General features: G+C 52.0%; 1 long non-coding RNA gene across 1 annotated transcript; it reads left to right on the top strand.

Moving 5' to 3' along the window:
* Positions 1–93: 93 nt before the first annotated feature.
* On the top strand, positions 94–27,903 carry LOC310882019. Its single transcript, XR_014572763.1, has 3 exons — positions 94–1,338; positions 3,394–21,498; positions 23,500–27,903. It is a non-coding gene; the product is annotated as an uncharacterized lncRNA (long non-coding RNA).

The following is a 27,903-nucleotide window of genomic DNA, read 5'->3' on the forward strand; positions in this document are numbered from 1 at the left end:
GGGCTAGGAGGTACCTGGAGAGATGGCTTTTCTGGAAAACGGCAAGAGGTGCAGAGAGGGGTCATGAGAGCAGAGAAGGTATCGGTAAGTCCCTTTGTGAAAGGCAACGAAACAAGCAGAGCTTATTTAGCCTAACAGAACGAAGGCTGAGGGCTGATGTGATTGCACAGGCAGATAAACACGAGGGAGGGAGAAGAGCTGGTTAAGCTAAAGGCCAATATTGATACCAGAACATGCAGATAGAAGATGGTCATGAATAAATTTCAGAGGGAAATGAGATGGAAGCGTCTAACCGCCGAAGCAGAGGCTGTGGACAAGCACTGGAGAGTTGTGGGGAGCCTGCACAACCAGGCTGCGCTTGCACTGGTGTTGGACTGTAAAATAGGATTACAGGAGCGGGTCCCTCAGGATCAGGCAACTGCACGCTGTGGTTTGGGAAGTCCTGCCATGCCAAAAGCCCCTTTAATATCCTGGCAGGGGAAGGATGCAGATCTGAGGAGGGCATATGTCTCATTGAGTGACTCCAAGAGTGGTTGTTGAGAGCTTTTGGAGTGGTGCTGATGACAGGAGGTTAAAGATGATCCTCGGCAGTCTTTTATCAGTGCTTCCCTCTTGTTTTTGACACTGACGGATCACTGAGTTCCCTCTTTCATCAGGTTGGAGTTTCAGGTTCTGCACTAACTAGATCTCCCAGGTGGACTGGAAACACTGATTAAGATGGATAGAGTGAAAGCAAGTCCATTAAATTGTTAATAAAGAATATTACACACATACCTTAATCTGCAGCTAGCCTGACACTTTATAAAAGTACATTAGGATATAATCCAATTGAAGCCACAATATCGAGAACATCTTATCTCATCACAAATTGAAATTATATCATATTCCTCATTTCTTAAATTAAAAAGCTAAAACCTTTTAGTTTGCTCTCATATGCTTGTGTAAAACTTAATCAGTGGTTTTAACAACATTATTTTTCAATATGGGCCATTTCTGCTCTCATTTATTTACAAGAGAGAACTTCCTGGTAGGAGAAGTGATTCAATTTGCAGGAGGATACATCAAGCACTTAAGGATTTTGTAGGGATTGATTGATTATTTATCGTGTTATCTTGCCTGGAGATGTCTGATATGGCTGTGCTTTTGCTATCTCTCATTCCCCCTAATGCTCTTGCTTTGCGTCTCGCTCCGCTCCAGTACTAAGGGCACTCTCCCCGTGTCCGTGTCTGCTGGAGGAAAAGGGGCCAGGGGAGGCCGGGCTGAGGCTGTCCCTGCTGAGACGAGGATGCCGGACCAGACGGAGCTGAGATATTCATTTCACTGTAAGAGAGTATGGAGGTGAGAAGTTAAAGGGTGGCTTGAAATCCGGCAGGATTTTATCTGCAGGCTGCCGTGCTGCTCAGCTATAGAACACCAAGTGCATTGAATGCGTCCTTCCTCGCGGAGGAAAGGGCACCGTGGATGCCTTCAAGTTGCCAGCAAACCCCTGGGCACCTCTGGGGACAGATTCCTGCTCAGCCGAGCTGCCCAGGGCTCTTCGTGTAGCCTCCTTTGTCCCTAAGCTGGTGATGAACCTGGTGTCCCAACAAGGTCAGGCTCGTGCCTCAAAGAAAAGGGACTCTCCTATCGCCCAGCTGTAACTCCCCGTTGGCCAACATGGAATATGTTGCCTAACTGGACTATGGCTTTGGGATGTGGCTCTCTGTGATGGAGTTGGTGTCCCTAGTACTGAGGAGCTTTAGGAACTACCAGAATTTGGCTGATGGGGAATAGCAGGGTTGGACTTGCTCTCGGTGTTGCTGTCCTGCAGTATTGGAGGCAATAAAACTTCTTGATTGTAAGAAAGAAAACAATGACAGCAGAAACTCCAACCCCACCCCAGGCTGTTTGGACCACGTTGTCCACAGCACGGATATGGTTTCTGGCATGGGCCGTGGTTGTCCCTCTGGCACTGGGAGCAAGGATGTTTGAGGGTTATTCTTTGCGCTGCTGCAGACTTTGGCAAATTGCTCTCCCTGCCACAGTTTTCCTGGAGCAGTTTGAGATCAGCTGGGTTTATTCTGTTCTGAGTGCTGTAGTGCTGGAATGGCTCTCTTCTGGTGAAAATAAATACAGAAATCCTGAAGCATGACTCCAAAGAGGCACGAGCCTGTGAAAAAGCACCACGCTGTAAAGAGAGCATGTTTGGTTTATCTTATTTTTCTTTTGCTTTCTGGGCTTTGAGGGCTCCTGTGGTAGGGATGGCATCGAAATGACAAAGAAGAGAGCTCTGCAGAATGGAAACACAACCCCAGGACCCCAGGAGCTCAGACTTGGACAGCAACAAATGGCTCTTGGTGCACTCACGAGTGCAGGTGGAGCAGCTGACTTGGAGCACGTGGAGGTGAACGACTCCAGAGCCCTGCAGAGCCACATGGATGGGGTTTGCTGGGCCCAGCGAATAAATTCCTGTATGGGATGATCCATGTGCATGGCCCCTTGCAGGACTGGGGCCAACACTTGCAAAGTGCTGTGAGATGCTTGGACGAAAGGGCCTACAGAAGCGCAAAGTATTTACTTTTTCATGATTGCTGAGATTGTTATCCTTGGGGCTGTCCAAATGCTGTTGCTCAAAGCGAGAATATAAAGCCCTTTTGACACTTTTTTTTCATTGTGATAAATAGAAATGCAGAAGGAAAAAAAAGAAGTGCCTCTTCCTAACAGTGAGAGAAGGCAAGCAGTCCCTGTGTGATTTGTTACACATCTCGTGTCTCTGACTGCTAGCTGGAGAGCTATTTAGAGGGAATATTTAGCCAACCCAGTGCACAGCCTCTGGAATACCAGCTCCTGCCTTGGGCCATGCTTGGTTGAGCCTTTACAGCAGCTTCATGGTTTTTCAACACAGCATTACAGGAGAGGCTTCGATTCTGGAGGATGCCAACTGCGCCGAGTGGGGCTAAGATGATTAATCAAATCATTTGAAGGGCATTTGCCAGAACTGGGAAGTGACCGGTCTCCTTCCTAATCTCTGGATGGAGATGTCAGGCTGGCCTCTGGCCATGGAGAAGGAATGGTTGTGCCTTCCTCCCCGTGGGCTGTGGGGTTGTGCTGTGCTCCGGCAGCTCCTGACCATCCCCAGGGCATGGGCTCTGCTCCCACCTGGAGATTTTTGGTCTTTGCTGAGCAGCACAGGGCAACAAGCAGCCTGGCAAGGAAAAGATGCAAATTTCGATCTCCGTGCTGGTGTCATGTGCTCAGAGGGGCCGGGGCTTTTGTCGAAGTCTTGCTGGAGAGCAAACGGGGCAATGGGGTGCTTGGGGCAATGAGGTGGGAACGCGCTGCCGGGAGCTCCGCGGGACGAAAAACGCAGCGGGGAGCAGGGACTCGGCTCTGACGATGTGCTTTTCTCTTCAGAGACCAGATGGGGCCGTCGCCCACCTGCTGGTGCTTTCAGTGAGCGTTGGGATTTAGCCGCAGTTGAAGATGAGGCCAGAGCACCCGAGAAGAAGGAAGCAGGTGCCGCTCCTGCACTGCACGGTGCCGCCTGCACGGGAGGATGCAGCCGGCGGTGCGAGCGATGCCGTGCGTGGGGACGAGGGTGGGTGGATGGACCTTCCCTGCAGCACGTGGCCCTGATGCGCTGGGAACTGCAGGTCTCAGCCCTGCTCTCCGTCTGGCCAGGCAGTGGGTGTCTCTGTTCCATGTCACCCCAAATATCCTGGCGTTCCCCCCAGGCACGTGGGCTGCATCACGGCCCGATGACCCGGAGGAAGAAGACCTTGGGTACGCTCAGTGCCTATCCCCTGCTTCCACCATGCAGATTTTCCTCGGCAAACACCTCCTGACATCTGTCCTCTTGTTTTCCAGCACCGAACTGGGCACTGTGCGCTCACAGAGCCCCCGCTCGCCATCTGCGTGGGCCGAGCCGCGGCAGCCCCTGGGCTGCTTCGCCCCGAGCCCTGCGCCCACGGCACCGCGGCCACGTGCGGCCATCAGCTGATGGGGAGGATGACTCAGCCGGCAGCTGTCGGGCCCCTAAAATAATGACAAAAACAATTAGCAGTCCAAGCAGTAGCCTCTCCTTAATTATCTCCTCCGAGTTTAATTAACTAGCTAAATTATCAGCAGTAATGTAGGCATTAATTATGTCAAATTACAGTGTAAAAATCACAAAGTGTGGAAAATGTCAATTCAGCTGCGCTCACCTGCCGGGCTGAGACAGCACCGGTGACAGAGGCTCAGCCCGGCGCAGGGGCAGGGGCTGCTCCCCGTCCCCAGGGGCACGGGACCCTGCCACGGCCCCCCTGGTGGCACCGGGGGGATGCCAGTGCCAGAGCTGGTGGCACGGTTTGGGCTGGGAGCCGTCGGGGAGCGGCGCAGGAGCGGAGAGGCTGCGGCGATTTGGCTCTGGCGGAGGGAGGGGAAGGAGCGTGGCTCCCCAAACCAGATGGCTTGGATGCTGAATTATTAAATTATGAATATTAATACAAATCAGACACGGAAGAGGTAATAATTTTGCTGCCCTACAGAAATAATTAACATAATTTTGATAAATTACATGATAAGAGAATCTCAAAATTGAGGTAGATTTATCTTAATTAATATCTTGGACTTGCTCCGAAAGGTAAATTTTTCCACTGGGGACCGGGGAAGGGTGAAGAGGGGGTCCCCAGCCCCAGGAGCCAGACCCTTCCCAGGGTGCGTGTGTACAAAGGGATGGGGTGGCCCCCCCAGGCTGCACCCACCGCGCATGGGGAGCGGTGTCAGGGTTGTTCCCATCCCCACGGTGGCACCAAGGGACCGAGTGGCTGACCACAGCTTGCACGGTCTGTTGGAGAGTGACGGTTTTAATTGGCATCCCCAGGCTCCCGTGCAGAGTGCCACCCTCTCGGGCAGGCACTGGTGGGGCTAAACGGCTCCATCAGGAGCGGGTGCCCAGGTCTGATGTGGGTTTGTGCATCGCAGCGCGCCTGCCTGTTGCTTGTATCCATCAGTGCCACTGCACGCACATGGGGGTGCTGAGTAGCTCCTAGTTTCCGCAATTTGTGCAATAATTCGGGTGTCTGCCCTCGTCCACTAGCCCAGGGCTGTGCAACGGGGTTAAGCCCACGTGCTTTCTGTGCTCACACATGACTTTTATCCTTTTCGGTGTGTCCTTAGCACCTTCTTCCCCGTGCCTACAGAGCGGTGTTTGTGCCACATGTCGGTGACAGCACCGAGGGACCGGTGCAGGGCTGCACCCCGAGCACAGGGGATGGGTTTGCTTTCTGCAGGTGGACCACAACGAGCTGCACGTGGCTGAGCAGAAGTCAGCGGGGCCGTGCCAGGGTGGACGTTAGCCCGGAAAGGATGGCGACGTTCAGGTACCAAGCGATTTGCTTTGCCATCCATCACGGTGTTGTTCGGGCTGCTTCGTCGCTGCGCCGTGGCATTGTTTTCCTGCAGCTTCCAATAGTCTGCACGGCTCCGGGGGAGCCCGGGGACTTCTGCAAGTCTTTGTGCATGGACCGGGCGATGCCTTTCCCCTCGGGTGAGCTGTGGGTGGTGCCAGCATCTTTGTCTGGGTGCTGCTGCTGCTCCTGGTCAGCTCAGCCTGCCCAACAGGGGTATATGGGCAGGGTGTGCAGGTTGCTTTACGGTGTGTAAAACTTTTCACTTGAATCCGGCTTCATCCAAGCGAGTGTCAGTGGAGGTGCAGCCCAGAGCAGGAGAAGAAGTGGGGATTTAATCACTGGAGCCATAGATGTCGCCCGAACGTAGGCAATGCATACGCTGGCACAGCTCTGCATGTGGAGATCGCTGATAGCTGGTGGCATCAGAGCTGCAACTCAAATTAGAGGGCTAATTGCAAAATTAAAGGGAATTACGCTTTGCAGCGACATTTCTGCAATACCAGTTCAAGCAATCGAGGAGACGACGTTATCTGCACATTAGCACTGCCTGGATAGATGTCCTGAGCCGTGGCCCCGCTGCAGTCCTGTTTGCAGCCCAGTTACATTTCAGGCGTGTGCCTGCTGGGACGGCCATAGCCGGGTTCTGTGACACGTTTCTGACCCCGATGAGCCCGAGGAGCAGCAGGAGAGGCTGTTCTCAGGAGGCTTTGGTCCTGGTCTCGAACTCAAGAGGTCTTTAGATTCACATCCATGCGTTCGCCAGCTTAATTGGCAAAAGCTTTAATTTTTCAGAAGGGTTAGAAATCCCGTTGATCTGTTCCCACTGGCAGTGTGCAAAGCCTCAAACACTTTTCTTTTTCAAAGAGCTGTACAAATTAACTAATACAGCCCTGGTTACGTGTACTGTCTGGGTGGGGAAACCGAGTCACACGCGGTACAAGCCTGGGAGAGGGAGCTGCTGGGGGCCTGTCCGTGCCTTGTGCGGAAAGCACCTTCACCACCCTGGGCCTTGCAGCAGCTCCCGAGGAAATCAGGGGAAGAAAAATCCCAAAGCCGACAATCACAGTGAAAGCGAAGCTGGGGGAGGCAGCAGGGAGGTGGCTCTGTGGCCCCCGCACAGCTGGTGGAGACACAGCCGGGGCTTGGCACGGCAGATGGGTGGCATCTCTTTGTCTGCTCCTGCTTTCCTCTTTGCATGAGCAAGCAGCCCCCGGGTCCAGGGTGGGCTTGCTGATGTGGCAGCGTTGGTGCACCTGGGTGAGACCCGAGGTGGTGCTCGGGATGCTCCTGGGGGACACGGAGCAGTAACCAGCTCCTCAACCAGCACTGGGAATATCATTCATGGAAAACACACCACGGGAGAGTCCCTTACTTACTGGTGGCTTTTAAATACAGACCGCGAGTGCTGCAGCCATAGGTTAGGGAGATTTTCCAGCGCTGGCGACAGAGGGTTGTGGAGCTGCGTGTCTGGACAGTGCTGGAAGTGCTGTGGGGACACGGGCACCCCACTGAGGAGCCACAAGGGGAGCTCCATCCACGTACACCACCCGTGGGTGACCCACCACTGAGCAGCCCGTCCTGGTGTGCCTGCTGATGGGCGCCCGTCCTATACATGCATTTATCTGTACATTTTCCTTGCAGTGGAAATTAGAGCCCAGGCTCTGGCTGCGGGGAGCATCCCACGTGCATCGCGCTGCACAGCCCCCGGCAGGATTTTTGGCATGGGGGGGCTGCACGCTGCATGTAGATGTATGCGTGCACACACGCATGGACAGACAGACGGACAGCGATGCCCGCTGCATCTAACGATTCAGTTTAGGCTCAGCTTTAACCCCTTCAGCCTAGCAGATGAGGGCTGGGGATCCACCGGGATAGGGCAGCATGCTGCTGGTGGTGCCTCGGTGGGGATGGGGGGATGTGGCTGGACCCAGGGGCACCGAATTGTGCCTGGAGGCGGGGACGAGGAAGAGAACATGAAACACAGAGGGATGGAGGGTGCTAGGGAGGGAGCTGGGGAGGGCCGGGTGGAAGAGGTGTCAGATGGAGAGAGGGGCTGGTGGGGGGTGCAGGCAGTGGGGGGAATGGTCAGGGAATGGGTGGACATACACGGGGCAGGGTGGTTGTTTTGTGTGGCTGCCCTGCTCCTGCAGAACGGGAATGCGGACAGGAGCGGGGGCTGGGTGAGGGACACCTGCACGGGTGAGGGAGGCCGAGCAGAGGTGAGTGACCCACCCTGGGCGAGCGTGCAAACACACATGGGTGCCAGCAAGGCGTCCCCAACATCCTCACCCTCCTCTCACAACGCCCCTTTTGCTGGCGCCGAAGGTGGGGAGACTCGCTCTGCTTCTGCCTTTTGTGGTTGCTGTCTCCACTTTGTTTCAGGTTTCTCCTCTTTTGGGACTTTGGGCCTTTCCCTTCCCCAGTAATGATATAATTACTTCACAACATGCTGCAGGAATAGTCAGGGAGATGGCTACAGCTAGCACAACAATGGTGACAAGTAAAACATTAATTTCTGGAGTTCTTTTAATTAATTCATCAGGAATCGTGCTGTGCGGGATGATTACGTTAAAGTGTTTAATTACAAATTTATATGTAATGATGCACTTTAATTACTTTGGACTGGTACAATATTATTGGGCCCTTTTCCCAAGATTCCTGGCACTGGGTTTGGGTTGCACATAAGCAGTGCCATGGATGCTTGTGCTTCTAAATTATTTACATGGCATGGGAGAAATCCGGTCCTGATTGATGAGAGGAAATTCTGTCCTTCACTGAGCGGGAGCGAGGGCCGCGGGGAGTCAGGAGGACGGTCAGAGCAGCACGCGCGGCAGGCAGGGCATCGGGGCGCTTTTTGTTGCAAGAATCGAGGTTAATCTGGTGGAAACCGAAGTGATAGAGAGCCTGGCACGATAAATATTTATCCGAGGGGCTGGTGTGAGGATGCTGGTTCGCAGATGCAGCTCCGGCACAGGCAGCTCTCCGGAGCAGCGCGCGATGCCGCTGTGAACAGCCCTCGCCTGCCGCCTCGGGTCCTCTCCTCCAGCCCCGGCCTTTCGCTCGCCCCCCTCTCTTTGTCTTGCCTGCCTTTGTGTGCACGGGTGGGTGTGCACGCTCATTTTCTTTCCCTTTAGGCTCTCTTTCTCCCCTCGTCCCATCTCTATTTGCCTCCGTGCATGGGGAGCATCTGTCATCCCTCCTCCTTTGTCGGTGCCTCCCAGGCTGGCCGGAGCCCAGGGGACGGCCAGGCGCGGTGAAGTTGGAGGACAGCCCATCTTTAAGCTGCTCGGTGTGTAAAAGAGCTGGGTTTTGTAGCGTGGAGATATATACGGTGAAATACATCCAGCCCTGCTGCATACAGTCGTCTGCTCTAAGGCAGCAGTGCTCACACGTTGCCCTCGCCGGCAGCACCCAGTGCCGGCACCACGGAGCACCAGGGCTCTGCAGCCACCTCGCTGCAGCTGAGCTAACCGTCAGGCCTCGGTGGCGGGCACTGCAGCCGGCTCGTGTTCTGCAGACAAACAGACAGACAGACAGACCAAGTTTCAGAGCTTCCCCTCACTGCTGGGCCTCAGGAGGGCAGTAGGTGAGAGCAGCTTCAGTGGTCGCATCTCTTGGGGTGTCAGTTTTGGGACACCGTGTTGGCTTTGCCTTTGCTTGTTCTTCTCAGAGATTTGCAAGACTTTATTGGTTCACAGCAATTTTTTTTTTTTTTACCATTTTCTAGTCTTGGGCTCTCTTAGGATGCTCCATCACCTCAAAGCCACATTTCACCCCAGAGGGCAGCGTGCTCTCCCTCGCTGGGCCGGCTGTAGGGCTGGGCGGGTAACACTGGGCAGCTGCTGCAGGAGGGAGACGGAGAAGGGCCGGGAGCAGCTGCCAGCAAAAGGGCAGGAGGTTTTAACGGGGGGGACGACACCAGGCCCCCACGTCTGCTTAGATGTGATCTGGAACACCTCACCTGCAGAAATGGGGTAAAACAGGATCTTTTGGTAACCTCAGGGATCTGCTGCCTGCAGGCACGTGGCTCAGGTGGTGCCCGGTGGTATCAGTTGCAATTCTGGCTGTGCCCGTGGAAAGCTTCGGGAGGTGAGAGCAAAGCAGCTCCCACACAGCTGGGATGGGCAGGGGAGCCCACGGCTTGGTGAAGACGGAGCAGAGCAACGTGAGCAGCTCCTCCGAGGAGACACAGAGCCAGGCACATGCGCCAAGCCCTCATTGCGTGGGCTGCCTGCCCCGGGCAAGCAGGAGGCCAACAGCTGTGCACAAGTGGGCTCAGGGGGTCTGCACGTGGGCAAGCAAGTTGGGGAGAGTCCCGCGGGGAGCCCAGATGTGCATCGCCCTGCTGAGTCACAGCAGCTGCTCTCCCTGACCAGGCTATAGGTGAGGCGAGGTGGGAAACGAAACCTCCACCATCCTCTGTCACTGCATGGGGAGGGTGCGAGCACCCTTTGGCAGGGTGCTGGGGGCGCCGGGCAGCTCAGCAGGCACCAACGTGCTGCTTGCCCTGCGTAGCTCGGGTGGTTCCACGCTGGTGCGGGGCCGGCAGGGCGCTCAGCTTGCTGCTGCAAGCCTTGTCCTGGTCGCCCCCTGGCAGAACTGCTGTCCCAAGCATTGGGGCTTTTCTGCAGGGTGGGCAGGAGACGGGGCTGTGGCCAAGGTGCCAGCAAAACACGTGAGCACCACCGAGGGCAAACCCACCGGGCTGGTGTTCATCCCGAATTCCCAGCACCTGGGCCAGGCCGCATCCTGCAGCTGTTTGCAGCAGCCGCAGGATCTGCACGATGCAGTTTGTTGGACTGCTACGCAGGCTTCAGGCATCTTATTTTTTTTTTTAAATCTTTTATTTTTCCTTGACATTAATCCAGACATCCAGAAATCATTCCAGTGCCGGCACTCACCGAGGGAGCAGCAGAAGATGTTGCTGAACAACCCCCCCCCCCCCCTTTACTCTGCCCTGCGCCCCTTCTCCCAGCAGCACTGCGGCATCTCCGCGTGCCGAGCGGGGCTGGCACTGTCCGTCCGTCCGTCCGTCCGTCCATCCGTCCGTCCATCCGGGCTGCCGGTGCGGGAAGGGCTCCTTGGGCCTGCCAAGGCCAGATGGTGTTTGCGAGCGGTGCCAGGTCCCAGCTGAGCGCTGCCCGGCGAGACGCGCGCGGGAGCTGCCGCCGCAGCCGGCGCTGCCAAACCCGCGGCATATGCTGTGCTCGGCCCTACACCTGCCGGTGGGCAGCCGCCGCGCGCCGCCGGCTTGAAGGAAGGAGGAAAATCGCAGCCCCATCTGGAAGGAATTTAACGGATAAACAACAGCGGCGAAACCCCCCAAAAAAGGGAGAAAAAAAAAATAAAAATTGAAGAGCACGCAGGAGACGCAGCCAGACGGGTAAGGGCGCAGCGGTGCGTGGGCTGGAGTGGATGGGGCATGTCCACATTTACACCAGGACCCCCATTTCCACCAGGACCCCCATTTCCCCATGCGCAGCCCCAGGGCCAGCTGCCCTGCCCTGCACACCATCCCCAGCTAAAGATGCTGAGGAACTGCTTGGGGATATTTACTTTGGAGAAAACCCCAAATGACCGTGAGCAAAATTGATGGGGGAATATACTTCCTGCCTACTTTGTATTTACTTCGGTAAACTGTGCACACTCCGGGCTCGGGTCTGTAATTTATTGAAAGGAACCAGACTGGAAACCAGATTCACACTGTGAGTAATTTCCAACATCGCTGCCATCTATCACCGGGAGACAGGGCACTTTGTTTCTCTGAAAAATTATTTTTGTAGTTGGCTTAGTAACAACAACAATTATTATTATTAATATTAATAACCACTTGTGTAAGGCCTTTCATGAACAGTTTAGAAAGCATTTTGTGCACGAGACAGTAGCTGTTTGATGGATCTTGTGCGTAGGGAAACCGAGGCACATATTTGGCTACTGCCTTGCTGAGGCTTATCCTGGTGTGCAAATTCCTTGCTCCCAAAACATGGCTGGAACCACTGGATGCCACTGCCCTTCCTCTGCTTCTAAAATAGTTGAGGCTTTAGTAATGATGAAGCAGCAAATTAGAAAAGGATTTTTTTTTTTAATTTGGGTCACTGTGGTTCACAAAATTATTAAGGAAACTTCAGAGCTGTCCTAAGCTCCACACTCGCTGCTGCTCTTAGTAAATAACTCAGTGCCGCTGCAGTGGGATCTCCCAAATCCCCCTTTTTACAGCGAAAAAATACTGCTTTGGGGTGGGGACCAGCAAAGACCTGCTCCCAAAAGCCCACCTCCCGGATGCTGGGTCAGACAGATGCGGGTGGGGACACCATGATGCCATCTTCATCGCTTTCAGCTGCTTGGGCCTCCTGCAGGCCAAACGCGCTGGTTTTGGACACGTCAGCTCCTTGTAACCCAGACTACTCCAGGTGGTAAGTATGTTTTTATTCTTTCCATCCATACATTCTTCAAGACACTATTTTATCCATAATTAGAGTCCTTGGGCCGAACTCTATCCCTGTCTCTTTCATTTCTTACCTTGACGCAAGAATAGTAGTGGTTAACATTTAGGGAGCACTTTGTGCCCTCCAAGTGCATTTGCAGGTATTAGCAAATGAAGCCTGGGCTCACTCCCGTGGTGTGGAGGGGCACAGCAATGATTCCTGCGTTTGCAGGTGGAAAATTCAAGGCAGCATCCCTCAGTCCCTCTGCTGTGGCTGCCAATGCTGGGTTTGTTTGCAAAATGTTCTCTTCAAGTAAAAAAGCAAATTAAAAAAAAAAATCAGGAAAAAAGATGTCCATCAGCTTCCCCAGTACAAGCGTGCCCTTTATTTTATCTGTCCTGGATCTCTGCACTTGCTGAAAGCAGAGAGACGCTGACAGCTCCAGCCCTGGGTTTGTGCCTTGTAGGAGGGATGGGAGGGTGATTTGGGGTGAGTTACACCCACAGCTCAAAACATGCCTGTTCTTCAGGCTGCATCTCTAACACGTGCCCAGTCCAGCATCCGAAGTCCTGCAGAGCCCACAGCTCCCAGCCCTGCCCGCAGGGTGCCTCCCATCACCATCACCGATGCGCTGGGCTCCCTTCTGTCCAGCTCCTTAACGAGGGGCCAAGGCTTGCATGCCCAGATCCCTTCTCCCTCCTGTATCACCTTGCTGTGATGTGCTGCTGCTCTTCTTCCTCCCTCCCTCCCCTCTTCTCAGTGCCCCTCCGGGCCCAATCCAGTGCAGGCACGTGGCGCTTGCTGCAGGGTGCTGCGAGGACGTGCTCAGCATCGCCGCGCTGCGCCCTGCTGCTGCGACCCCGCTGCCAGCCCTCACTGCCTTCCAAATTGCTGAAGTCAAATTAGGGTAAGTGGTTTTATCAGGCTGACCTATACCTTGTCAATCTTTACATCATTCAAAGGCAATTTAGCCTATTCATTCATAACAAGAGCCTATTGATTGAATAATCTCTGTTATTAGCGTTGGGGTGGAACTCGCTCTTTGTTTTATTTTATTATTGTTTTCGCTGGCCGGCTGAAATCTGCTTCTGCTCTGCCCTGCTCTAACTGCCGCTGCAATTACAGTGAGGAGTGTGAGAAGTTACTTGATTAAGCCTCGCAGAGATTATTGCAAAACAAGGCCTCCTTCTGAATGCACGTATTTGAGAAGAAATAGCAAAAAGGAGCAGGCACGTGTGAATTCTTAGAATCTGCAAGCACAGTTTATCCTTGCAGGTCAATAGCTCATATTGTCTGCTCTGCCAAATTGTTCAAACATATATAATGCTCTCAAAACATTGCTTAATTAGATTCTAGAGAACATTGACACACAAACAAAAGATATTAATATCAAGGATTTCAGCATCAAATGTAGTTTACACAGATCAAAGAACATTTTTGGTGCAAAGAGGTTATGGATGTGACAGGTTGTTACTCCGCCAGTGAAGAATATGACAAGAGGGGGATGTGGTGATCAGGGAGCGAAGCACAAGGAGGAAGGAGTACGAACTCACGAGGGATACGGGGAAGATAAAGCTGCAGAAACAGAGAAAAAAGATTACTGGAGAGGCAGGGAAAACACTGTACAGGACACAGGGGCAGGCTCTAAATGGACACAGAGATTTTTGGGGCTATAGGACTGTGAAGTAGGACAGGGTTTGCTCTCTTTCAGAGGGATGGCATATTAAGAGTGAGAACCAAAATCTCAAAACCTATTTGTAGGCAAAATCTTCCTCCAAATTAATGGCTATAGTCTGAGTGAAGACGTGGTCTGTAGCTGGGAGCCTTCTCTTGTATCTGCTGGTTGGTGTGGTCAGCGTTGCCTGAAACTGGGATGAGGCAGAGACGAGGTGAAGGAAGGGGCTTTGGAAACCTCCTGAAAGCCCAGACCTGCTCCTGATGAGCTGGCAGTTCAAAAAGTGATGGTCAAAGTTAGAGGTGGTTGCAGGAAAATGTGCAGTCCCAGCTGGGCCTGGCACCTTGGGGGGCAACGAGGTAGAAAAGGGGGTACAGATACAGTTAACCTTTGCCTGTCTTGAGTTTCACAATATACTGGGAACACGCGACCTGCCTGCTTATGCCCAGGGTTAGGGAGATTGATGGTCTCCTTGGGGCGTCAATGTGCTGTCCCCATCCCCTTGGCAGAGCTACAGGGTCTGGGGGCAGCTCCATGGGGCCTTAGAGATCCCAGGGCAAGCAGGGCCACCCCAGTCTGGTCAACGGGGTCTTAAATCAGCTCATCCACCACGCCTGGAACAGGAAATTACTCTGCTCCAGCTACCTGGAGCAGAAGCAAGGAGCTGGCAAGGAAACGTGGGCAATGTATGTAAAGGCAGGCACGAAGTAGCAGGCCAGGAACACAAGCAAACAGCTAAAAGAGCAAGCCAAGGGGAAGTCGATAAAATCGACTTAAAATACATATGAATGAAAAAAAAATTAATAAGCCAAAGCTGTATTTAATGTCAATATTGTTGTAGTAGTCTGAGAAATCATGAATAAATAAAACCAGATGGTGGATTGATCAGACAACACCAAGAAAGGCACTTGTGAAGAATATTTTCTTCTCAAGGCACACAGATTGATACATGTGTTTCTCATTTGCTTTAATGGGAATCATGTTTGCAAACTCGTGTGCGTTGAGAAACAGGTAAACTTCAGTGATTAGGGCTTGTTTTGACACAATTATTTCCCTATTCTCGCAGAAAGTATTAACTTCTGTTTCAAAAGTCTTCCCCCTTCTTATTACATGATATATCACAGCCACCTGCCAAACCCACTAAATTATTCAAAAATACGCTGACAAATCAAGGACCGACGTTTTGAAGTGTGGTTAATTTGCGGTGTTATCGAAGAGTACCCCCCCTTCCAGATTTTCCCAGCCAGCTCCGTCCCCTCCGAGCGCCCGCCGCTCCTGGCAGGCAGCCGTGCAGCCGGGGCCGAGGGGTGCTGAGTGCTCTCGGAGCCACTGCGTTGGAGCTGCTCAGCTCCTCGTCCGACTTCACATCTATTGAGTTTTCTAGGCGGATAGTGCATCGTAATATCCCATTTATAAACTTGGGAAGAGAGGAAGTGGCATGAAGATGAGCTACGTATTCCTGGCACAGAGGGCTCGCTATTAGGCCCAATTCCAGAAGATCGTTTCAGCGTGCGCTTTCTGAAACATCTTATTTTTATTAGGCTCTTTCATTAGGTAGGTCCTTAGCTATGCTGCAGTTGCAGAGAGCAAGCAATTTGTCTGTCCGTCTCTCACTAGTTCTCATTGCCAAGCTATGTAGCCTCCAGAGACTGAAATAACATCCTTAACATCCCCTTGAAAGTGCATTATTTGCCTTAAAAACTAACTCCTATTATTAAAATCAAAGTGAGAGCAGTATGGAAGTGGCCAGGTATACAATTGTCAGAACATGTCCAATTACGTGCCATTTTTAGCCCAACTTTAGCTCTCCTCATCAGCAGCAAAACCAACAGTTTTGAGTTTCTTCTCCGAGACCCGAAGGTACGTGGCAGTTGTGGCAAAGCACGGCTGGGTGGAAAATCCCACCATCGTATGGGAAGGGTAATGGGGTAAGAGCAGGGGGGTGGCCCTCTTGCATGGGGTCATCCAGTTCATGGCCACCGTGGGGCCCCCAGCAGCAGTGGTACAAGCTGGGGGGACTGGTGCACAGGTCGGGAGCAGGGCCACCTTGAGAGCATGATGCCTGCTTTTGCCTTGCTAGCCGTGTTTTTCTGTGCCCTAAGAAATTTGTGCTTAGAAAACCTCCTCTGTAGCCTTCATGGTGTGTTGCTTCATGCTTTTCTCCCTTCCTGAAGCTGTCAGCAATACTTGGGCTGTTTAAAGTGAGGGGTTGCAGAGCACTTGTGCATGGGAAGGCCATTGCGTACTCTGAGGGATGCCGAACTGCCTGATGATGATGGTCTGATCCTGCACACTTGCTCTTTGGTCCCCAGGATGGCTCAGAGAGGGCCAAGGGCCTCTTCATTGATCACCGTCGCAGTTCGCATCTCCTTTCCAACCTGCTTGCGTAGATCACAGCCCAGGTGTTCTTCTGTTTGCGTGGCACCTACAAGGGTGAGATCCAATTTTTGGCTTGTACTCTTCATGTGTGTGACAGTTCTGGTTCATCTGCCCCGGGAGATTTGTTTTTTCCCTGGAAATGATGAGGTTGCTGTGGAATGGCATGAGGCGCTATCAGAAGGAATAAGCAAGAGGAACATTAACGCCCTGCAGAAAACACAGGAGACATATCAACAGGTATTTCTGAAAGGTGTTTGGGGAGGTGTGCTCGGCACTTGCTAAGGGAAACAACTTGCAAAGCCCTCAGCCTGATTGCCAGCGGACTTTATCGCAGTTTATAAAATTGTGTATGATCCAGACATGCACGCATGCCCACGGTAGCTGTGTGGCCGGGCAGCTTGCTCTGTGCGGACCTCGTCCTGGGTGACTCAAGGGACTGCCTATGCCCTTTGTGATGAGACCCGAAAAGAAGGGCAGACCATGTAAATCTGAACCCAACTGCAGCTCCGTGTCGGGTACCCTTGGCTGTGGAGCAGCAGGTCTCCAGCAGAGCAGGGACAGGAGACCCGTGTGTTAAACCAACCAGCACAGGGATCCAGTCTTCCCATTAAAAAGAAGATTTTGTGACAAGATGCAGACACGCGACACGGGCGGGAGAGGCAGAAAGGGGCAATTTGGCTGAGGTTTAGGAAATCCTGAAGGCAGCAGGGTGTGTGAAGGCCATCGCATGTCCCCAGGGCAGGGGACACTGCTGTCCCCACTGCCCCCTGCCACTGTCACAGCCCCACTCCCCATCCCTCCTGCACCGCCACGAGCCCCTGCAACAGCAGCTGCCCGGAGAATACCTCGCCGCTCCGGCATAAGATGCATGGATCAATTAACTCAGTTGCTGGGTTTCGCTTTTGAATCAATTAACTGGAACCGAAATTAACTAAAAATATCCTTTGCTTATTAACAGACCGAACTAATTGCAATAAAAGGTGGAAAAAAAAAAAAGAGACAAACACAGAGATGCTATTTGTCACAGCGAATCTCTGCCCTCATCTTTATCGCAAATATTTCTCATTTGCTCGGCGGACTAATGACTCCACAACCTCTGCTTCGGCGGTGTCACCCTGCCACGCGTTTTCACCACCCCCAGTGCCACCCAGCTCGGCGGGGCTGGGACAGGGCCGCTCGCGTTGTCCCCACCGGCCTTCCTGCCCCAGCTGCTCCGCGGGGCCTGGCAGCATGCAGCCCTTTTGTCTCGCCTTCCTTCCCTTTGTTTCTGGCTCCAGTTCTTTGTTTGCCTGCTTTTTCCCCCTTTTTTTTTTTTTTCTGTTTGCATCCATCATTCCCTTGCTCACCTCTCCCTTTGCCCCCACCCCATCCCGAGGATTTCCCTCTGTCCCCCCCCAGCCCTTTCGCCCTTCCCGTTTCCACCACCCTCTTCCCCTTCCCTCCATCACCGCCCTGTCCTGCTCCTTCCCTCTCTCTTCTCGCCTGCAATTAGCGCTAATCAGATACCTGAGCAGATCCACAAAGCTATTAGTGGCTTCCCCCTCATCCCCGGGGGAGACGAGCAGAGCTGGACAATTAGGCTTTTCCATGCAGCCCCCACTCTGATAAACACAATAAACAACGCGGAGATGTGGGAACCATGCTGGGCACGGCCGGCGAGCATCCTTGGCTCCACACATCATCCCCCGGAGGTACCCGGTGCACGGGGTGCTCCTGGCCCCCCCCCCGCCTGCCCCATCTCCTGCCCTCGCTCCGGAGAACCCCATTTTTTGGCTCCTTGGGGGTGCTTTTGGCCGGGACGCAGCCTTTCCTGCAGGGCCGATGCGCGGCGTTTGTTGCAGAGAATTTCCCCGCTCACTCGGTAGCACGGCGCACCCCTCCTGCTGCTGGATCTATGAGCTGTGTGTGTGTTTTGTAATTAAGCAGTTAATTGCACTGGAGTTCTTGATTAGCTTTGGGGGATGGTAATGTTCTAGCAGGATGAGATGTTGTGTACAGTTCAGAATCATTTACAGAAATTGGAGCTAATTTTGCTGTCTGTGCTTATTACTGCATTAATTTAATTTGGGTTGCTTTTAGCTCATTAACACATCTAATTAATTCGTTGACATCACTATTAAGATGTCTCTTTGAAATTGGCGTCTCCAGATAATCAGGATGGAAGAGGCTGACAGATCAGGCGCGAAGCTGACTGGGAAAACGGGGAAGGAAAAAAAAAAAAAGGACGACTAATGAATTTTCCATCAGAATCGCACGGTTTGGCAGAGTTGGTATCAGAGAGGCAGAGACAGAGCTAGCGAGACAGAGAAAGGGCGTGAGAGAGACAGCGGTGGTAAAGGGAGACACGTCCTCTCCAAAATATTATATTTGTTAGGAGGGCAAGCAAGACGCGTGAGAGGACAATAATTATTCTTTAGCGAATCGACATCCAGGCTGCATATTTCTTAGCTAATTTTCCTCTCTCCCTGGTTTTCCATCGTGGCCTTTTGGCTGCTTTTATTTTCTCAGCTCTGCACACAGTTTGCAATGCTGGCGCCGGGGGCTTCGGTGTCCCCATGCTGTCCCCCCTGCAGCTGTGGGGTGGCTGCAGAGGGGACACTGGCCGTGCCCTGTGCTGCAGCAAGCGTGGAGTTTGGGGGGGGACAGAGCAGTGCAAGCCATTTATTGTTGTTGTTTAATGAGTTAGCACATACCGGCAGAGCCGTGCTATCTGGCTGTTTGCTGGCCCTGCTGAAATAAAAGAGCTCAGCTTAAACCTGCCTGGCGGAGGAGAAATGTCGTATGGGGTTAGAGGAGCTCTGGCGTGCTGCTCCGGCTGGACAGCCCCGGTGAGGACACGCACGGTAACACCATGCCCTGGCCCAGGAGCTGCGGGTCCTGCAGGTGGAACCCACACTGTGCAGACCCATGTCCCCGGGAGCTGAGTGTCCCTTCTGCAGCTCCAAGAGCATCCTCCCAAAATTACAGAGGTCCCAGACACGAGGGGAGCAGGGAGCAGACACAGGTACGGCTTGTGGTCGATTACGGCTTTATCCCATCGATAATCCCCATCCAACCTCTTCGTATCCCACATTCCCCGTGACAACGGGTACAGAAACAGGAGAAACAGCCCCCAGAACTACTTCACATGTTTCTTCACTGGGTTTGGACCACTCCTAGGAGGTGGTGGTGGATGCGGAGCCGAGACCTTCCCATTGCAGAGCGAAATCAAGCTGTGATGGGTGCAGGGGGGCTGTGCGCTGTGGCCAGGGCTGTCCATCTTGGAAACTCGTGTCCTATGTAGGTATCTACCTGGTTCTCTAGGGTACCAAAATATGAAAGGGGGAGACTGGTTTTAAGAGCCTGTTTTCTGGCAATCTTGATTTTCCCCACCACTATCGTGTTGAAATGCCCTGAAACATGGAATGCCTCTGTAGGTCTGTTTTAACTTTGACGTGGGAGGAAAAAAAGCAGAAATATCCCAACACCCTCAGCCTAACAAGTGAACCCAAGCAACCTTTTGTCCCCTGCACGGCAAGCCTGTCCCCACAAGGAGCACAGGTTGATTTACAGCCACGCCACGCTGCAGTTCCCACCTGGGGAAGGGAAGTTTGCTCCAGTTTCCATTCAATCTCACTCAAGGAGAGAATATTAGAAACTCTACTCTTTAGTACTTCATTAAACACTTTAGTTTAATAGCATCCTCCAGGGAATCCCAATCTGGACCACGTGAGCCAGGAGTAAACAGCTGCATCAATTAACCCCATAATCTCGAGGGTGCTATTAGAAGGTGAGATACCCTTAGAAAGTGCATATGCCTGCAATTAGGCTTAAAATACTTATGTGTCAATAGCTTTAGTTATTTGTGCTCTCTGCTATTGATCTTGCTTATGTTTTCCACATTAAACGGTCTTTCTTACTTCATCAATAAATTAAGCGCTGTTTAGATTTATTCACTTTTTCTATTACACGGTGCAAGCTCCTGAGCTCCTGAGCCAGCTCCATCCGAGGCTGAGGGCTCCAACCCTCTTCGCTGGCAGCTCCATCTCAGTCTTGTTGTCTGGAGAAAGCAGATGATGAGGACCTGCTGGCCTGGACTGACCATCAGCAAGGCTCTGATGGGGCAATGGTGATGTTTGGGATGGGTTTGCTGGATATATGCCACTTTCCATGTTTGTTTTCCCTGCCTCGGTCAGATTTCCAGGAGATCTTTGGAAGGACCAGCTGTCCACACTGGGAACATTACAGAAAGGATCGAGTTTCTGCCATGCAGGGAACTTGGGCAAGGGGCAGGATCTATGAGACCACGCAGAAGATAGGGCTTTTCTTCCCAGGAAAGGGCTTGGGGAGAACTTTGCAACCTCTGAAACGAGCAGGGAGCGGTGCCACCAGCAGTCACCTGCACCGGGAACCAGTGGGGTGGGATGAAGGGCTGCTCCTCTCCTTTTCCTCCCCTTTTTTTTTTCCACCAGCCTTTCTGTAAGGAAGCCGTGCAATTATTTTCATGGAGAATAGTTCTAGAGGTAACTGTTTGCTTTGTTTTGTTTTGTTTTCCACTGGTCATCCTGGCTTTTCTGTGCTTTGTTTAACATAAGTTGTGGTGTTGCAGGAGGAGCAAGGATGGAAATAAGAACAAGTCTGGCTGGGTATTTAAAGAACAGCTTTTCAGATAGTTTGCATTGTTCAGTTTGCTGCTTGCCTGTTCTCAGCTTCTTTAGGGCCTACCTGGTGTGGAATAGTGGATGCAGTTTTTTATTTTTAACCAGGACCAAATGGAGCCCGGCAGGCCCTTGTTGTTACAATTAAGCCATGCGCTACTTTCCGTAACTCATTAGCCCTTTAGTTTCTGGATTAATTCAATGTGCAAATAATGTCACAAATTGAATATTACTAGACTTCTATTGAGGATTAAGCAGCAGTAAAAGCATATTGCTGTGTCTTCATCCTGCATTGCACGACTGTGGTTTGTCCAGCATAGCATGTGCCTAGTTAGCTACCTGAGAGCTTGCTGCCTTCTTTCCTGCACTGTTTTTTTTTTGTTTTGTTTTGGTTTTTTTTTTTTTTTTTTTTTCTGTGTGTGTGTGTGTATAATAACCCAGAAGAGAAAATTAGAAAAGCATCAACTGTGCATGTAAAACTGGGGATGCACAAAATAAGCCTCTTCTACCACCTCTAGTTCTTTGCAGGTAGAAAATGGGGGCGGGATTGCTTAAATCAGCTTGGGCACCTCTACTGTTGCTACAGAGATTATGCAGAAAACCAAATTTTGGTAGGCTGCAAAGTCCCATGCCAGCCAGAGATCTCCACGGGGCGCCAGTGCCTGACCCCAAGGCTCTAGGGGTGATTTTGGGACCCATGGGTGGTCACTGCAATGCCAACATGAGCCCGAAGCGCTAAACTTCAGGCATGTCGGTGGTGCCGACGCGGGGAGGATGGCTCCATGCCACTAGAACTTCCTGGGCACTGCTGAACAAAATGGGTGCAGCTTTCTTTTAATGCACTGAAGTGGAGGCAAATTTCAATCTAATAATGTAAAGCAGCAATAACCATTATAATTAATTTATATAAAAGACATTAAAATTACACTTGATGCATTTAAATCCCATCCAGGAGCAGTGCTCGTTTTCCAGTTAAGCTATGGGCTGTGCTAAGGCAGACGGGGAAAGAGGTATTTCAATATTTCTTATAATTTTATATTCTTTCTAATATCTCTCATGCTAATTTCATTATGCAACACAGTCAGCACAGTGATGTAATTATTGAAAAGTAATTTTGCAATAAATGGATTTAAATGTGTTCGAGTCCATTGTAAATTCAATCTCTTGGTAAAGGTGGATTGAACAGGCAAGAAAAAAGGGAGCTGGGACGTTGCTGGGTGAAAGCTGAGAAGTCCCGGGCATCCCATGCCGAGCATCCTGTTACACCAAGTAATAACATCCACTTTGGATGGAAACTGCTCCCAGAGCTGGCCTCCCCCCCTTGGGCACCCAGAGCAGAGGGCACGTCCAGCCTTCAAGGTGGGAGCAATTTAGGAAGTCTCCTCCCGGAGCAGGGCATCACCGCCACTGGGTGTCTGCGCCGTTCTTGCAAAGCGGTCCTGTGTAGGTGTCTTAGGCTGGATTAAGGGCTCAGCTGCTGGGCAGGGACATGAAGATATTCTTCTGCATAAGACATGGGAGATGTGATTTCTATTCCTGGCTCTGTCAGAGACTTCCTGCGTGAGACTGGGCAAGCGGTATATCATCTCTGTGCTTCCATTTCCTCATCCGCACAATAGGGATAAAGAGTGCTTCCCCAGCTCATCGGTGAAATTAATGTAACATATGTAAAGTGCATGTATATCCCCAGATGAAAGGTGCCATTGTAATAATATTCAAATTATTATGGAAAATAGATAAAGCGACCAACCCCTGCTAAACGATCGTCTAGCTTTTCACCAGATTCATGAGATCCACGTAGAATGCGATAAGAAAACCTCAGATGTCAAGTGGTTTAGAGTCAGACTCTTCTCATGAAATGGAGCTGGCTGTGTCTTTTAAGTGGAGGATGAGATAGGGAAGAATTTGGGACTTGGGAAGTTGTCACCCTGGTTAAGCTGGCTGGGGTTTTTGGATGCCGCCGTTCACCTAGAGGGTCAGCCAGGGGGCTACATCTCCTCATGGCCAAATCCGGACCCAGGAACAATTCTCTGATGCTGAAATCAAAGTGGTAAAGCAGGGCTGCTTGTTTGGGTTTTGGTTTTGGGTTTTGGGTGTTGTTTTTTTTTTGATCCTAATGGCTGCAGACACTTGGGATATCCCAGAAAGGTCCTGTGTGGCGGTAGGTGGCAAAGGGGAGACGGGATGAACTGGCTCAGTAGGAACATTTCACCCACCAGGCTCATGTTGGACCTCTACCGAAGTAAAGGAGGTTCTGGTGTCACTTGTAGGGCATGAGCTGACACTGCAATGGGATGATGTGCAGGTCTAAGTACCGGGGTGATGACTTCTCCCATGGCCTTCATGCATCTCCCCTTCCCCACAGCATCACTGCAAGGTGTGTTTGGTCAAAGACCTCTGCTGTATAAGGAGCATCCATGTTCCTCGCAATAGGTTGTATGTGAGCAGGGATGGTAGCAGGCAGAGATGTGAGCTTTCTGTCTAAGCTGAAACAAACGGACCTCCTGGAGTCTCCTTCCATTGTGAAGGAGGTGCTGGCTTGGCCTCCGAAAGAGCCAGGCTGGGAATTACTTGAAACCTGAACTCACTGGAGATTTGACTCTGAAACTGCTGCGCCCGTCTCTTCTGGCACCATTGTATAGTTGCCCAGCACCAAATGCTCAATTATAGACAAAATTGAATTTACAATTTGCTTTTGGGCAATGTGTAAATTGGCCCTTCATTGATTATTAATGAAGTGCTAATTGCTCTTTGCAACCAATTTTTATGCAAATGCTATTAGTGCTATTTGCACAATCCTGCAATTTACAGTTTTACATTTGCAATGGCCTGGTGAAAAGATGCGAAAAGATGACAGCTTGTCCTAAAAGAAAACAAGAAGGGGAGGGGGGGGACAATGGCAAAACTTGCAAAACTTGGAGTAGCAAAATAACACAATTAGGAATGAGAAAACGTTTTATAAAAAAACAACAACGAATAAACAAACCCTCTCTCTTTATTGATTGTTACAGATTCAGCGTTGACAGGGGTTGTTCTGAATGTAACAGGATCCCGTGGCAGATGTAAACCAGACTGAAGGCACTCGCCGTGTGTTTCGCCAAGGAGGTCAGCGTATGAATTTCCTTGTGAAAACATCGAGGCGAGGCTGCCAGCGTTACCCATTGCAGAGCTGGGTGCTGTTTGTGGTGACAAGTGGCGCCGTGTTAGTTTGGGAACGGAGCGTGGGCAGCTGCTGAGATGCTTTGGTGCAGAGCTTTTTTGGCCGAGCTTTGCATGAGGAGAATGAAATGGTGGAGTATGAAATCAGGCTGAGCTCCAGGTTGTCCGTAACTGTCCCCCCTCCATCAGTGAACTGCTCTGAAAGCATCTGAGGGACAGGAGTGGCCTCATCTGCTGCCAGGTGATGGGTGCTGCCAGTGGGACAGGGCTTCCCGAGTCCCTAAAAGACACATTTGGTTCTTTTAACGTGGGTAGGGGCAGGCTGCGGTCACCAGGAGCCCAGGAAGCGACAGGCAGCCCCTGTGGATGGGATAACGGGTGCGTGGGCAGGCAGGCTGAAAGCAAAACCAGCGCAGGAAGCCTCGAGCAGGGCACGGCCGAGGTGGGTGCCTGCTTGGAGCTGTGTGCATCGGGGAGAACAAGGTAACAGGAGAGTTTGTTGATGGCTGGTTTTTCTTTTATTTTTGCTTTTAGTGCTTTGAGCAGAAAGGTGCTGTTTCTGCCTGCACTCCTGTGTTCATGCAGCCAGGGATCCCGTTTTTTTCATCGGTGAGAGCAGTGCACCGGGAGGTGCTGCTGAGCTGCTCGCTCCCGGCAGCTCCTGGTCCCACCAGAGCTGTGCTTTGGGTGCTCAGTGCTCCTCCTGACATACCTGCCCTGCCCTCAGCCAGTTAATGCATTTTGCTGGGACAAGCCCAGGAAGGGAAGAGGTCCGGGTTACGCTTGTTTCTATCCCGTTCTTGTGTCACGCCAAATTTTCCCCAGCAATAACTTAAAGTTTTCTTTCCAGAGCCTCGAGGAGAGCACCAGCCCTGCCAGCCACCCGTGCCTTCGGCTCTTGGAGGATCGCTGCCCAGCTCTGCTCTGCCCACCCGGACCTTGCCAGGGGTACGTGCGATGGGACCGTACCCCGGTCTGGCAGCAAGCAACAGGTGCAGCTTTGGGATACCCCACTGCTGCTGCAGCGCCCTCGGGCAGGAGTTTTGCTGCAGCCTCAGGGATCGCTGCCGGCTGCCTGGCTGCTGTAAGGCCCGGCACGGACACAGCGTGGCACTCTTTTCCAGAGCACCGCGCCCAGCGCCCATGGGAGCCCGCGGGCGTCCCCGTCCCTGCCAGCAGCCCCAGCTGCCCCGGGGCTCACCCAGCCCCGCTCACCCCCTGCATGCCCTACTCCAGCCCCCCCAGCTGATTTATCTCCTCCAAAGCCGGTGCCTTGCTGAGCATCTCGGCTCCGGCCGGCAGCCGCCGGAGCAATGCCAGGGGTTTGCCTCGGGGAAGTGCTCGGAGGATGCTCGGAGTGCGTAACAGGATGTGTGCATCGATAAACCACAAGTGTTTTGGAGATAGAGCTGCCAGAAAATAGTTTCCAGAGGGGTAAAATTTTCATTTTTAATCCTGGGAGAATTATGCAGATGTGTCTTGGAGGTGGGGTCAGTTTGCCTTGTTTTGGGGGGATATAACCTGCTCTTTCAGAGGGGATGCGGCCCTAATCTGGATGAGGACCCCCAGGTGATAGCTGAAGGTCCAGGAGGTGGGACTGCGCTAGAGGCTGGATCCACAGAGCCACCCCCTCCAGGAAACACCACCTGGGGAAAACCTGTCCGGTGCCCAGGGAGAAGAGATTTCTTAGCCTCGAAAAACCTGAGGAGCTGGGCTGGGCTTGGCCCCAGGTGGCTGGTGACGTTGGACAAGTCTCGTGGTGCTTTCAGGTGGGTCCAACAACACTCACAGCCCCCCAGGAGCGATGCCGTGGGTGCAAGCAGCCTGCACGCAGCCCCGCCGGGACCCCCCAAAAAGCAGACGTCAGCAGGGCTCTGGAGCATGAGGGTTGCAGATCGGATTTAAATAATTGTTGCCAGGGTTTCAGCGGTGACTCATAGTCTCCGAGACAGGATCCCTTGTTAGCAGGGGGCTATCTGGGGAACACCAACCCCGTGTTGCCAAGGCACCTCGACCAGAGGGACCTGCACCTCCTTCTGCTCTTTCATTTGTTTTCCAAAACACTCGCCCCGGTGCAGTCAGGGTGCACGTGCATAGGGGAGAGCTGTGTGCTCCCCAAAAGGGCTCTGCTTTGGCACAGCCGTCAGGCTCCTGTGTCTTTGCTTTCTTTTAAGAGCTAGGAGAGGGTGAGAAAGATCTGCACTCAGATATTTTGCTGGGCAACCAAGAGTCTTGGGGATCAGTCCGGCTTCTTTGCCAGCAGGGTGTCACCGGCATCCCGAGGTCCCAGCACGGCAGACTGTCCTTGGCTGGGTGGGCACCTTGAGGAAGGGCGAACTTGGGATGCTGAGACAGGAGGGGAGCAAACTCACTCAAGCTATTTTAGCTTTCAAATTCCCTCCAGGCTTAAAGCATGCTTTAATCTTCCGGATTTTCTTCTGTTTTCTTTCCAACATCTGGTTTGGAAAGCTGTTTTTCCAGCGGAACAGGAACAGAGCTGCGTTTTCCCCTACACCTTGGCATTGGCTGCCTGCCATCAGTGGTGGCAGCTCTCCCCAGCCCGAGTCCCACATCCCAGGGAGGGTCTGCCAAAGAGGAGGTTTGCCTTTCTGCTGAGATGCTGCAGGTTTTTCTGCCTTTGGGCTTGTCCGTGCCGAGCAGGGAGGGACCTGCTCCATCGCCCCCCTTCGAGCTGCCTCCCTGTGCCCCGCCAGCCCCAGGGATGCTGGGGGTGGACTTGCTCAACTTAGTTCATCCTCAGCCTCCAGACAGCACGGGGAGGCCCAGAAGACAGAAAGAAAACCTCTTCTCCACCCCATATAACAGCACGTCCCTCCTTGTGCTGCTGGGTTTTGGTGTCCCTAACAAAGTCCCTCCCTCCCATGGCAGACAAAGCCCAAGGAAGAAATAGTGGGACTTATTTTCTGGGGCCAGAGTCCTAGCAGGACCTCATTTTAAATCACCGAAATTTGAGGAATATGTATTTTAAATATGATGCTATAAAAACGTAGTAAATATTTAATTTTATTTTTATTAAATACTAAATTGATGATGGCTGACACTTTATTAAAGTGTCAAAGTGAGTGTTCCTACATTCTAATTACTTATTCTAACAAGGAGGCAGCCTCGTCAGGAGCTGCGCGCGCCGACGTGCGCAGGCGAGGGGCGCTCCCGTTAAGTAACACCTATTAAACTATCATTTGCACCTAGAGGCATCTCATTAATATCTCAACTGGTGAGACTGCGCTGCCAGTGCCTACCTGACCCGGGGCATTGACAGGAGAAATGGCTCCAGGAGGCCTTTCTTCACTCCAGGCTCTCCTGTACAAATAATTCCTATAAAATTAATAACGACTATTCCACTTAATTGAATTCCTGATAAATGAAGATTCTTCCAAGCCCCATTATAAGCATCGAAGAGATGCAGGAGGGCTGCTGCACTACAGTCTGGGGAAAGTTTTGTCCTTCTCTCTCCTCCCTGCTTTCTTCATCTCTCCATGCCTTTTCCCACCCTCTCCAGCTGCTCCCTCCCTGTCATCCTTCTCCTTCTCCTCCCATACCTGTCTGCTCTTTTCTGCAGCACTTTCCCTTCTGGCTCTTCCATGTGAATCCCTCCCACTTCTCTGCCTCTGCCTGGATCTATCTTTACAGTATCTCCATCATTTATCTTCCTTCTCTAAACTTCTCCTTCATTTCTCTCTTCCCCCTCCATCCTTCTTGCCCTTTCTTCCACCTTCCATTTTGGTTTCCATCTCACCAATAGCAGCCATTTTTCTCAGGTTTCCTTTCAGGCCCTGATCCTACTGTTTTAGAGGAATCTTCTCCCTGCTGTGAGACCTCAGTTGGATGAGGACGTGGCAGTGCATCTTCAGAGCTGTCCGGTCACCGAGGAGATGCGTCCTCCCTCAAAGAGGAGATGGCCATCACCAAAAAGCATGCAGGTCTCCTTTCATCCCATCTTCCCCATGGACGGAGAGACTACTGCGTAAGCAGAGGAACCTGTCCTCCAGACGTGGTCAATACAGTCACCGCTTGGCTGCCAAATCATTACGAGAGAGGTAATGGGCTTCTGCAAGAGACACTTTGCAGTCTGAGGGGGTTTTTGTTGTTGTTGTTGAACTGCAGGGCTGTCTTTAATCTCATTTCCTCTGCTCTGGGCAGTAAAGGCGCTGCCTTTTTGCTGTTATCCTCCACAGGTGCACTACTGGGGTTTGGCTGTTGGGGTTTGCTTTTTGTCATTCCTGTAATAAATGTAA

This window comes from Anser anser, assembly GCF_964211835.1.
Source record: "Anser anser genome assembly, chromosome: 15".
In the NCBI taxonomy this organism is placed as follows: Eukaryota; Metazoa; Chordata; class Aves; order Anseriformes; family Anatidae; genus Anser; species Anser anser.